At 35.8% G+C, this 12,522-nt stretch overlaps 2 long non-coding RNA genes across 3 annotated transcripts in view; both read right to left on the bottom strand.

The window, feature by feature from the left end:
- LOC102135164 (uncharacterized) overlaps positions 1 to 12,522 on the bottom strand; it is a 329,075-nt gene that overhangs the window by 141,808 nt on the left and 174,745 nt on the right. The window contains exon 4 of one of the 2 annotated variants that reach the window (XR_006697787.3): positions 11,945 to 12,347. The exons of the other annotated variant lie outside the window; for it this stretch is intronic. This is a non-coding gene — a long non-coding RNA (uncharacterized lncRNA). Of the gene's footprint in view, positions 1 to 11,944; positions 12,348 to 12,522 lie in introns of those variants that run through there. 2 annotated transcript variants of the gene reach the window in all.
- LOC141410046 (uncharacterized) lies at positions 7,632 to 11,495 on the bottom strand. Its single transcript, XR_012433383.1, has 2 exons — positions 11,316 to 11,495; positions 7,632 to 10,720 (listed from the first exon to the last, which is right to left on the bottom strand). It is a non-coding gene; the product is annotated as an uncharacterized lncRNA (long non-coding RNA).

Genomic DNA, 12,522 nt, shown 5'->3' with positions numbered 1-12,522 from the left:
ATCATAATTCACAGTAGGAACATGGAACAGCTATGATGCAAGCTATTCTGAGTTAGACATGCATAGACTAGGGATAGGCTTTATCTTATGGTAGAATCATTTGGATACAAGGAATAGAACCAATTCAACCAATTCAACCTGGTTTCAGCACAAGGAAGGGGCTCTACCTCTGTTCTCTTAGTGGGGGAAGGGATGTTGGAATCAAGAACTGGAAAGTTGTTAGGATTTGAGGTAACTATTCTCTCTCTCTTTCTTCTTTCTCTCTCTCTCCCTCCCCCCCGCCCCGCCCACCATATGTCCTCTCTCTCTCATTCTCCCTAAGTCTGTCTCTATATGTCTCTCCTATTTCTGTGTGTATCTGTCTCTCTTTGCCTCTGTTGCTCTTTGCCTGTTCTTGTCTCTACCTACCATGCCACAAGGTCTTATCTCTGCTTCTAGCTTCATATCTCCATTGTTTTCTGCCCATGTTGTCCAAATTTATCCATTTACACGTGAGTCGATGGCTGCTATTTCCAGTTCTGGCTTAACATCCTTTATAAATTCAAATGCTGACAAGGGAGAATCCCTGTGTCCCAATTTCAAATTTTAGGAGAGGGAATCTGGTTGGCTAAATGTAGACAACTGATCTCAAGCTGTGGCTGGTTTTCAGCGAGTGTCACATGGGTGGCTGCACACTTAGCAGTGGCTATGATCAGTCTCTATGAGAAGGACATAGGAGTTACAGAAAACATATCTATTTACATGTGTAATAAGGGCCTAAAACATCAGTTTTTCCTAAAAACTATTCATTAAGGTACTTGAAATATCCCATTGATTTTGACTTTAAAGAGGGTGTCCAAAAACTGAGCCAGGAAATTACAGTACAGAACAAAAACAAAAGACATTTAAACACATGGAAAGAACCCCTGACATCTCCTAGAGAGAGGCAAGTGGTCTAAACCTCAAGGACTATTGTACCATTCCACCAAGAGAACACTCCTGAAGATACTCCCTTGCGGCACTTAAAAGTAGGACTGGAAAATAAGACTTTGAATATAAAGCCTAGTCAAAGAATAATGTGATTATTTCCAACACTTTTTATGAAAAAGGGGCATGGGTAGGAAGAATATTTACTCCTTAAAAATTAAATATGATATTATAAAATTCTTTTAAGATCATTGTCTTCTGTAGTACTGTTATTTACACACAGAAGTAATATAATCGTTTCAATCATAAAAAAGTTTTAAACTGAAGTTATGTCCTCATTAAAAAGTAATGTTTATTAGACATAGGCAAAATTGGTGTCAAGTTTATGCACGGAGCTTATAATACTAAAGAGAAAAAAATGGGATTAAAATGTGTAAGAAAAATATAAGCTTAACGCTAAGCTTTAACAAGGACATTGAAAACCTGGGGATAATGAGTGGGGCTGTACAAATGAGGTACATCCTGCTGGAAAAGTTGGACTGAGTCTCTCTAAAAATAAGAAGGACAGTCTGGGAGAAAATGTTAAATAAATATATGCAAAGAGTGGGAGTGGGAGAAGGAAGAAAAGTTGAAATGGGGGCACAGAGAGAGGTCAGGTCTTTCATTTAGTGTTGACTAAGATGCTTGAGGAGCCGAGGGTTGCATGGTACAGTAACTGGAGTTTCGGAAGAAGTTTCAAGAGACGAGAGATTGCAATTAAGGCAGCAAATTTGGTGAATTAGTTTGGCAACAATATATAGCATAAATTGAATGATGGAGTGGACAGGGATTATAACTTTACCCTGTTATAATCAGCATCTTGTTCATCAGCATTAAAACTCACCTAAAGGGCCCAAGACCTACAAATCCACACAGTGTCCACTCCTTCCGCATTACCCAACCTACCAAAGCTGACCTCACATATCATCATGACCTTTACAATCGAAACTCCCCTCTCCTGAACTCTGATTCCTGGTTCTCTCTGACTGATTCCTGGTTCTCGCAAGAGGCCAGATCTCAGCTAAGCAGTCGATGAAAGGCATTCACTGCACCTCATGTCCCATGCCCTAAATAAAACTCTCCTCTGCTACCAATGTGAGACAAACCCAAATGAGTCTCAAATTAACACAGGGATAAAAGTGTCAAAATGATTCCTTGGAGGTCAGAAAGAAGAGAGATGATGGGGATTACTAGGCACTGCAGGGAGGAGATGATGGGAAAACCTTGAGGTGATATGGGGGGTGGGGGAATGAGAATAATCATGGGAAAAAGCAATAGGGAGAATAAGATGTACACATGAGGGACACTTGAGAAAATAAAAATAAATGGATCAAAGAGTCAGAGGAGAACAAAAATCCATCAAAGAAAGACAGAAAAGCAGATCCAAGGAAAGCAACAGAAAAACAAAGTAAGTAAGCTATAACTAGCATTACTACTGAAAATCCATGTTCGATCTGGCTCATCAGCAAAATATTAATAAAACTTAAGAGAATGAGAAAGGTAGAAACTTCTGCAAAGAAACCTAAGACAAGATTTTTAATGATTTTGGATTTACACCTCCTCTTTGCTAATCAATAAATGTCATCAAAATATTTGTTCTATTAAAATTATACAACCATATAATTTGCTTACATTTGGAAATGACCTACATTCTGAGATACATGGTTTTATGTCTATTAATAAGCTATCCTACACATGTGACCAATAATTAGCCTACTACCCCTAAAGCTTCATAGCAGTGTAACGTAAATGATTTATCAATTTTCTAAGTGCAGCAAATCACAAGGATATTAAAGGAATTAATAATCTCATAATGATATAAACCCAAGAGTCTTCCTCCACCTTCTCATTAAATATAAGCACAATGGCTGACTGCAGAGTGCTCCATAGGAGCTATGAGAAAAAAACTTGAAGTCTGTGATCTTGTTTTCTCTGACAAAAGAAAGTATGAATAAAGGGGAATGATGAAAGTTTCTCAAGAACCATATGCATTCTTGGTTATGTCATTTATCTCTTACCTGGAGTTAAGTGCCGTCTCAGGTGGATTATATTGCTGGGTTACGTTCTCACCTGTGTGAGTGTCTCACAGGTAATATCTGATGAGTCCTTCTTATACTTTTCAAGATTTATCTATAAGAAATAGAATGCTGAGAGCACTTTATATCCCTATCAGTGTCACTGATAGTACCACATCGATACAGAATAATCATTAAAAAGCTTAGTTACGTTTGCTTGAAGAGCCCAGATGAAAGACTACGTCTACAAAACTGTTGACAAGTTTATTATAATAACCAAGCTTTTACAAGGTTATTTCTTATTTTCTTTTTATTTTATTTATTTTGTTCCACTACTTAATGTAAGAGTTGGAAACTTCTAGAAGAGTCCTGTGGGGATGGGAAGATTAATGTTCCCGTTTTTGTTCAGATTTTTGTTCCCATCTTTTAGAAAATTCATCCAGGTAAGAATTTGATTGATTTGAAGTGCAATAGTCCATCATCTCCTCAAAGATACTGTGATGCTCAGGGCAGACAGGTAGGCAGAGGGCTAGAGAGGCATCCAGGCAGCAAGAGGACACACACTATTGCTCCCGAGTGACTTTTATGTGATAACTCCCATTTGTTCTGCTCAATCGTTTTCATCAGAAATATCGGAATAAAGATTTTGTTTTATTTTTGGTTATGTTGGTGTGGAATACTCCATATTGATATGAAATGCTCATTGTAGAAAAATTGAAACATAGAGATGAGCAAATACAATAAAATAAAAACAAGCCATAAACTCACCATCCAAATTAATCATCACACTAATTTTTTTGTTAATTCCTTTTCTGTCAGAATTTTTTCTTTGAATACATTTGTTTAAACAAACATTGTTTTGTATTATTTGGTAAACTACTTTTTAAACTCAATAAGATATATTCCATGACAAATATATTCCATGTGAATAAATATTATTTCTATACTTTAATTGCAAATAGTTATACATCATATAACATATATAGATATCTAGATAAACAATCAGACATTAAGTTGACAGTAAAATTTTAAAAAATAAAAGAGCACAACATTAGTAATCTAGGGCTTTCAGGGAAAGAGTTACTTCAGATAAATAAATTAACAATCAACTAATACAGGAAATTGTATTAAGCAGAAAGATACAGAGATCTCACTATAAGTATGTCCTGATCTCAGTACAAGAGGCAGATATCATACATGGATAACAAAGAGATCCACATTTGTGGTTTTCTCCTTAAAATATTATACCCTATCCCCTTTTATTTTATTTTAATTTATTGTTAAGAGATAGGGCCTTGCCATGTTGCTCAGGCTGGTCTCAAACTCCTGAGCTGAAATGACCTGCCCACCTCAGCCTCCCAAAGTGCTGAGATTACGGGCAGGAGCCACCGTGCCCAGCTCCCCCATCCCCTTTTAAATAATCATTTAACCATATCTATATGGACTATAACCATTGACTATTATCCCATGTATCAATAGTCAGTCTGCTTTTTTATTTTGGGTTCACCACTCATTGTCACTGCTCAATAACTGCCCAATAGCTTTCTGGCTGTTTTTCCTAATTCCAATTTGTCATGGACTGAGAAGCTGAAGGTCTTAGCTTATTAATGAGTGCATATTAAATAAGGCCCAATAAATCTATGAGGGAAGTATCTGAGTCAGTAAATATCATCCATTGTTTTTATATATCATTTTCACTTATGTTAACTTACATGACAACATATTCATAAAAACTGTAGGTAATTATTAGGTACTTCATGCTTTTACAGAAAAGAAAACCAAGACTTGGAGGAATGAAATAATGTATTCAATGTTGCCTGGCTATAAAATTGTAGAGCAAGGGCTCAAACCCAATTCTTCTTATTCCAAACTGACTCTAAAAACTTTGTGAAAAGTAACTTTAGTTTTTTTTTTCTTGCTTCTGCATGAAAAAATTATAATCCAGAGAAAAGTTTTCTAAAACATGTTTTATGAAACACAAATTATGCAATAAAAGAGGAAAACACTGGACCAAAGAAACATTGCAGGACTCCTCAGTGATTGTAATATGCTAACGTGCTGCATAAATCTCCAAAAGCAGCATTTTCATAATTGCTTGGACCTCCGAGATGATCCTGTGTAACAGCACACCCCTGCAGACTTCTAAGAAGTACATTACAGAAGATACTGTCCTGCTGCGGGGCTCGGGGAAAGGGAGGCTCACCAGATGAGAGAAGAGAGCCTTGATTATTAGTCTTTGCATTCATCTCTCATTTACAATTTGTTAATAGGACAAAGATTAAAAAGTAAATTCTGGAAAACTTGATGTTTAAGTGAATGATTATCTTTTGATAATATAGAAAATTACTTCTAATAAAAAGGATAGATCAATCTTTCAGGAGTAGCTACAGAATACTCCTATAAGCTACTGTTAACATTTAATCAGATGAAAGTGTAAATTCACAGAACACCCAGATATAAAATGGAAATTCTTAGGCTGGATTTGGAATGAAATCATGTCCTGTGACTGACTGCAGCACTATTATACTGGAACCTTCCACTGAGATATGATACACTGTCCCGATATCTCAGTGATCTCTTGTAACACAACATTTCCATCTCATACTTTATTAATGACAAAGATGAAAGAATTCTCACTGTAATTCAATACTTCTCATCTTTACAAGTTCCATACAATAAAAATATTTGAGAAATTCTTTAAAATTCAACAAATCATTTTTAATATAGCTAAATCTGTTTGCAGTTGGTTAAAATATTTTCATGAAATACCATCATTTTTTAAAATTACAAAGAATGTCATTTTATAGCCTAAAAATTAAGAAATTCCCCACCTTTAAAATGGTGCCCAACTTGTCTTGTTGATATTCTGCATCACAGAAATCCTACTTTTGGCAACGTGTTGCCATCACAATCTGTGAGTGAGAATTTTGCGAAGCCTTTTATATTTATTATCTTATTTAATACTTAAAACAGCCCAACAAAGTGAGTACACTAAAAATAATATCCGATTTTTAAATTTTCTGGATGAGGCAGAGCTAGGATTGGATGCCAGGCACCCTGACTACAAAGTTCCTTTACTTAACCCACCTTTCTCTGAGATGCTTATATTTAGTTAGTCATTTCATACATGTTCCTATTTAAGTCATTTTAGTAGTCATAGAAGGCTTAAAGGGAAAGATATATTCTCAATAAGATGCCGCTATTTCATTAGCAAGCTTCTTGGGACTACAAAATATCCCTTCATTCATTTGATACCTAACCTCCACTCTTCAATTAGAAGTCAAAAGACCATGATCTCATGATTTCTTTTCCCTTTTTGGCATTTCTGCTGTCTCATCAAGGCCTTTACAAATGGAACTTAAATTTGATTAACTGTAGTATAAGCAAAACACCAAATAAAAATCAATGAGGCATATATGCATGGCAAAGGAAGGCAGCTCTAAAACTCAAAACAGCTTCACCAGAAACCTCATGGATACTCAATCTGCAATTTTGGCTTTTGTATAAATTAATTTTAATTCCAAAGCCGAGAAAAGGGAGAGGTAATCATATGACTAATTTGGCCTACAGTACAGGAGAAGTTGGCAGTGGTATTATTAAAGAGTCTAGAAGGGCATCCTATCAATCAACCAAAAATTATTTATTAAATATTTACCGTCACCACCATTATGCCACAATGCTTAGAATCCCAGCCCTTGAGTTATCAGTTGTGGTTAAAGCACAAACAGAGAATAAGAATATCTTAATGTGAATGTATATTACCTGGAGAGAAAAATGGCATTAACTCCTTGACAACCACTCTTACAGTAATGTTAATATAATACATAACCCAAAGGAAATAGAATAAAATACAGGTTAACTATGATTGATTCTAGAAAGGTCACATCAGTGAAGTGGAGCTCTGTGAATCCAAAGATGTACCGGAGCTGTGGTGCTTAGTTCTAGAAGGTAGCATCAATGTACTAGCTATGTACTAGATACTAAGAAAATGAAAGAAAATATATTGTTGAGGTAGAATATTGGGGCCAAGACCCCAAGCTTATCTGCAACTCATGAGAGGTTTTTTTTTTTTATTTTTTTTTTTTTGTCCTCCAATTGTCTGTGTTAGTTGGTGACTTATTTATAACGTGAAATGCATTCTGTCATCTGAAGCTAAGGCCCCACAAGTAGAAAAATGTCCCTCGCCATTCAATGTAGGAAAAGACCAGCAGTATATTACATAAAACCAGTATTATACATATGCAGAACTCCTGTTCTAAGAGAATTACAAAGGAACATACATGGATTTTCTGGTATCCTCTCATCTACAAAGGCTCTCATCTTCCAACACAGCATGTTCCCTATCCAGTGGTTCAACTGGTTCTCTAAAGGGAAAAAAACATTTTATATAAATATTACTGCTTTAAGAATATGTAGTGCCAAATTTAGAAAAATAATGATAAAATATTTAAGATACAATAATCTTCACTGTGTATTCCATACCACTAACTTCAGTGTGACTTTCTGTTTCTTATAGTGTAGTGACAGTGGATTTCACTATCAATTTGTTTTTCATTCTATCCTCAACCATAGGGCCACTAAATCGGACTGTCTATAAATGCTTAATTATGATCTCATTAGAAAAAATGTCACTCATATCATTGACAAATGAGTACAGTTCTGATATCAATGTTTTTGATATTTTATTTTACATTAAAGAGACTACAATGAAACAACAAAGATACATTTCAGATTTCACTCAGCTTTCGATGATGTGTGCAACTACTTTGCTAAATTATATGAGTTTTCCAATACTAGAAGAATATTTTCTTACATTTATGTGCTACTTCCAATGTAACAGCTACAAACACAACACAATTTTAAGATTAATCCATATTGTTCATTTTTGTCCATAATTTTAAAGTCTAGATAATGAAGAAAACAATAATTTATAGCATTCATGACTTTTATAATATTAATATTTCCATCATGATCAATTTCAAACTACCCACACCAGACTGAGAAGAGCAGCATACCATTATAAGACATACGTATAATACATACAGACACAATAGATGTAAATAACACCAATAGCATAGATAAGAGTAACATGTAGTATAAAAGGACAAGTCTTGAGTATTTATTACCTTTGTTTTAACATAATGTTCAATTTGTTTATATAATTTAAGTTTAACGGCAAAATTGCTGAAATTTTGTCAGTTCTTGAGAGCCTGTGTGAGCTGACTCCAGCATTTCAATGCCTCTGTCCCTCCTAGTTGCCAGAACAGTACACTTCCCCATATTAGTCTTTCTAGATGTGTTTCCTCAGTTGCAGGATTATTTTAGAAATTCCCTACTACAACTTGTTTGGTTTTAAGATTCTCATTATTATTTCCTGAAATGAAATGCAATATAAGAGATAACCAAGGGACGTAAAGGAGGGTGGTCAATTATCCGTTAAAGAGAAAACTATGAGATAATGAAAGAAACATAGGATTTGGAGTCAGAAGACCAAGACCTGTGTATGAGACTTAGTCCTATTATCTTAAATGTATCTTTTAAATTTCGACCTTCAGGATTCTTATCTGTAAAACTCAGCTAATAGTCACTTACTTTGCAAGTTTTTTTAATGAAAAATACATGAGAATAGCCGTGAACGTTTTTACAATTAAAAATTACAACACAAAATAAAACATCTTATAATATGCTATTCTTTTTTATGAGTTTAACCTTTCAGAACTCTTTTTGATAGAGAAAACAGTCATGTATTAGATTTTAGTCGCTACCTTATTACAACTAACAACGTGATTAAAGGCATTTTTTTGGTTTGAAAAAAATCTTTTATCTATTACAAAATAGGTAGATTTGGGTATGAATAGTTACATTAAAGGAGATATCAAGTGTACTCAACTAAGCCCAGGAATGACATTCAAGAGACCAGGATTTTACTCGTTCAACAAAACTTGTGACACAATTTGCAATTTCTCTGAGGCTTATTTTGTTTATCTTTAAACTGCAATGATTGAGCAAACTAATCTGATGTTCTAAGTCTAAATTTGATGATAGTTTCTTTACCACCTCATTAAAATTTCCTTTCAAATGCTAGTACTCATTTAAGTGGTAATTTATAAAGCTACCATTCCTAGCTTTTAGAGTCTCATTCTCACAGTCAGCTCTTACGTAGCGTGTTAGTCTGCTCATGCTGCTATAACAAAATACTATAAGTTGAATAGCTTATAAACAACAGAAATTTATTTCTCATAGCTCTGGAACCTGGGAAGTCTAAGATCAAGTCACCAGCAGATTCTATGTCTAATGAGAGCCTGCTTTGTGGTTTATAGACAGTGACTTCTCACTGTGTGTTCACATAATGGAAGGGCGGTGGGTTCTCTCTTGGGCCTCTGTTATTAAGGCACTAATCCCAATCATGAGGGCTCTGCCCCCGTGACCTAATCCCTCCCAAAGGCCCCACCACCTACTTCTATCACTTTGAAGGTTAGGATTTTAACACTGAATCTGGAGAGGACACTGCACTCAGACCATAGACTATAGGAACATGGTTGAAATAGGCCATTTCTTTACAGAGGAACATTCCACAGTTCCTTTGTTATTCTAGCTACACAGTGGCACATATTCTGCTTTTTAGTCACAGGGATGTATAGAGAAGGGACATGGAAGTAGACAGAAAATTTTAAAACCAAAATTTGAGAAGCCACTTTCTGAGATAAAAACATAAAACTTTTCTGAAGATATAACACAAACGAAACATGAATTCTGATTTTTCTATGCCTTAGTGTTTTGCCCTTAAGAAGATACCAAATCCAAGAAGTTAAGAATGTTTAGAAACACTTTGTTTTTTGTTTTTGTCCTTTTAATACGTACCTACAAGTCTAAGTTCTCATATCTCACCTCTAGTTGGTCCTTAGACTTGCTGCTTCCTCCTAATAGGCCTGTCCCCTAACCCCTGAGCTTCCATACTCCAACTCCCTGGCCCACAACAGAATATGTGCTTCCAATTTAGGTAAAAATAAAACTACAGCAAATAAATACATAACCTTCAATACAAGTAAGAATCATTTTACGTATAAGTGAATGTGACAACTGCCTGCCTGTTACAGGGTCAGGTGAAGAAGTAAAAATGCCCCCTGGGTAATTCCTGAGATGATGTGAGACCTTCCTGGAACTTATTTATTACACAGTAAGGAAGAGTAGGATGCTCTTTCTGGAATATTTTTCTTGGGAACTTAAAATATAAACCTCGATCACTGACAAGGTGGCACTTTGAGATTAAGCCATGGGAAATCTAGCAAGATTTACAAATACAGCAGTCTAAGAATAACACCCTTCCTGCCATCTGTGATTGGCATCATTATTATAGACTCTATTATAATCTTATCTCGTTGTCCAACGAAGCTATTCATTCAGTGACTAAGCTCACGTCAAAGATCAGGCAGAGTTTACTTACTTGCGGAAAAAAAAAAAGCTTTTGAAAAACACAATCTCATTGCACAGACCGAACCAAGAGTGTCTATGACATGGTGCAAGGTGCTTATGATATAAGGTGGCAGCAAATGAAGTCAAAACAGAAATACCAGCTGAGAAGGTGTTTAATCTTCAAGGTGTGAGGTATTATATTCTAGCACTCTCTCTGACTGATATCAGACATGCAGGGAAAAACTAACTAAAACATATGGGAAAAGTGCACTTGTGTCCCTTTGATGTCTGTGTTGGCAAAGCACCTCAGCGTTCACATCCAGTCTTTAATAAAACAGCTGAAGTTCCTGGTTTGTAAATAAAGGAAACTAAGAGATTGCTCTGTAATGTCTGTAGCACACACAAAAATATAACTTCAATGCAGGCCTGAAACCACGCATCTCAACATACACACACACACACACCCCCCCCCACACACACACACACACCTCTTAGAGTTATCTAGTAAGGAATTCCATACCTGCTTCTATCACGGCCTGCAATTTTCAAATAATTTTTATTGTGGAAAACTAATGAATTCCTACAAACCCTTCAACACCCTTTTTTTTTTTTTTTTCACCATGAAGGAGAGGGAGGATACGGCAGATTGTCCATATATTTAAATGTTGAGAGAAGTTGGAGTTCCTCTTTCCCATAAGGAAGAAACTAAAGGCCATAAACACATTGTTAATAAAGCCAATACAGGTCTCTACACAAGGAATGATCAATGAAATGCACAACTAGCTTTTCAGCAGAAGTCAGGGACAGATGTAGTAGCATCAAGCAAAAACAAGAATAAAAGGATAGATTTTGTCAATGATTCAGGCACTTCCAAAAGAGTCCTGACCTCCAAATCCGTAAAGGGAATAAGGGCCTGCCAGAGACCCAAAGTAAAGAGGATACTCTTGACACCAGAAAATCCAATCTTCATGTGCTTGGATCGACCTTCCAGGTGGCTCATTCTGAGAACCACACAGCCCAGGGTGTGCAGACAGCAAGTCCTCTACCCTCAGTAACGATGCTCACATGAGCTTCCACACTCCTCTGGACCTCATGCCATCTCATACCAATAATGGGTGAAACCTAGAAGACAGTGAAATGGATCTGTGTTTTGTAAGCTGGTCTGTTCCATTCACCCAAGACAGATGTGTAGAATTTTAGGAACTAAGGATTAAAACAGCAATTTGAGATCACTTAATCCCAACCCCGCCCAATAAGAGAATTTCTTAAAGGACTCTTCAGACTGTGGTGGTGGTTCTGCTTTGGCCTCAGTCCACTACATACATTGAGAACATGCGGTTGTTACTGATGGTCCAAATTTGGGCCACTGTAAATTTTAAGAAAACTCGTCCTTCCTTGAGCTGGTATCTGGTTCCCTGGTTCCCTGTGTTTTATATCTGGAGATTGTGGTTGATCTGAGAGACAGAGAAAGAGAGAGACAAGATACAATTTTTAAGAGTTCATAAGTCAACTATTATAGTTTTTAGTTCTAAAAAGTTTGCAATATTAACATCAAGTATATCAACACCCAATTTTTAGGACATGATACATTTTTTAGAAAATTGTCAGTCTCTTAGTGTGGTACCATTCATATTCACTATTATTTCTTAAACATTACTGAGGGAAATTCTGCAGTTGTGTTTGTAAATCCTTTCAGTAAACTATAGGATAATTTAATTAAAATTAAGATGATTTCTTGTAAAAGAGATTAGCATATTTCAGACTTTAATTCTACCTTTTCAGCTGGAAAAGTAACTTTCCTGCTTTTGACTATGGAAGAAAAAAAGGTCAAATTGAGTCATATCTTTCATCCAAGTGATACAGCACATAGTGAAACAGTGGGCTTGTCTCTTCCGTGTTCATCTTGTGTCTCTGTAGCAGTCTTTTTCACAATTCTCTGCTCACTTTCATCTGTTTTGATGTTCTTCCAGACATCTGCCACAAATAATTAGTGATTTTACTCTCAGATTGTCACATGCTTATTTCTAAGACCTAATCTCCCTTTAAGAGTATCTGGTTTTATGATGTGCCTATCTCTTTTTTGTCAGCCTTGGGATCCCAGCTTCTATGAAATCTAGAGGTATCCTTGACTAGGACTAATATCTCTTTA

Source organism: Macaca fascicularis, chromosome 4 (assembly GCF_037993035.2).
Source record: "Macaca fascicularis isolate 582-1 chromosome 4, T2T-MFA8v1.1".
Lineage (NCBI taxonomy): Eukaryota > Metazoa > Chordata > Mammalia > Primates > Cercopithecidae > Macaca > Macaca fascicularis.
This window is presented reverse-complemented; position numbering and strand designations above follow the sequence as displayed.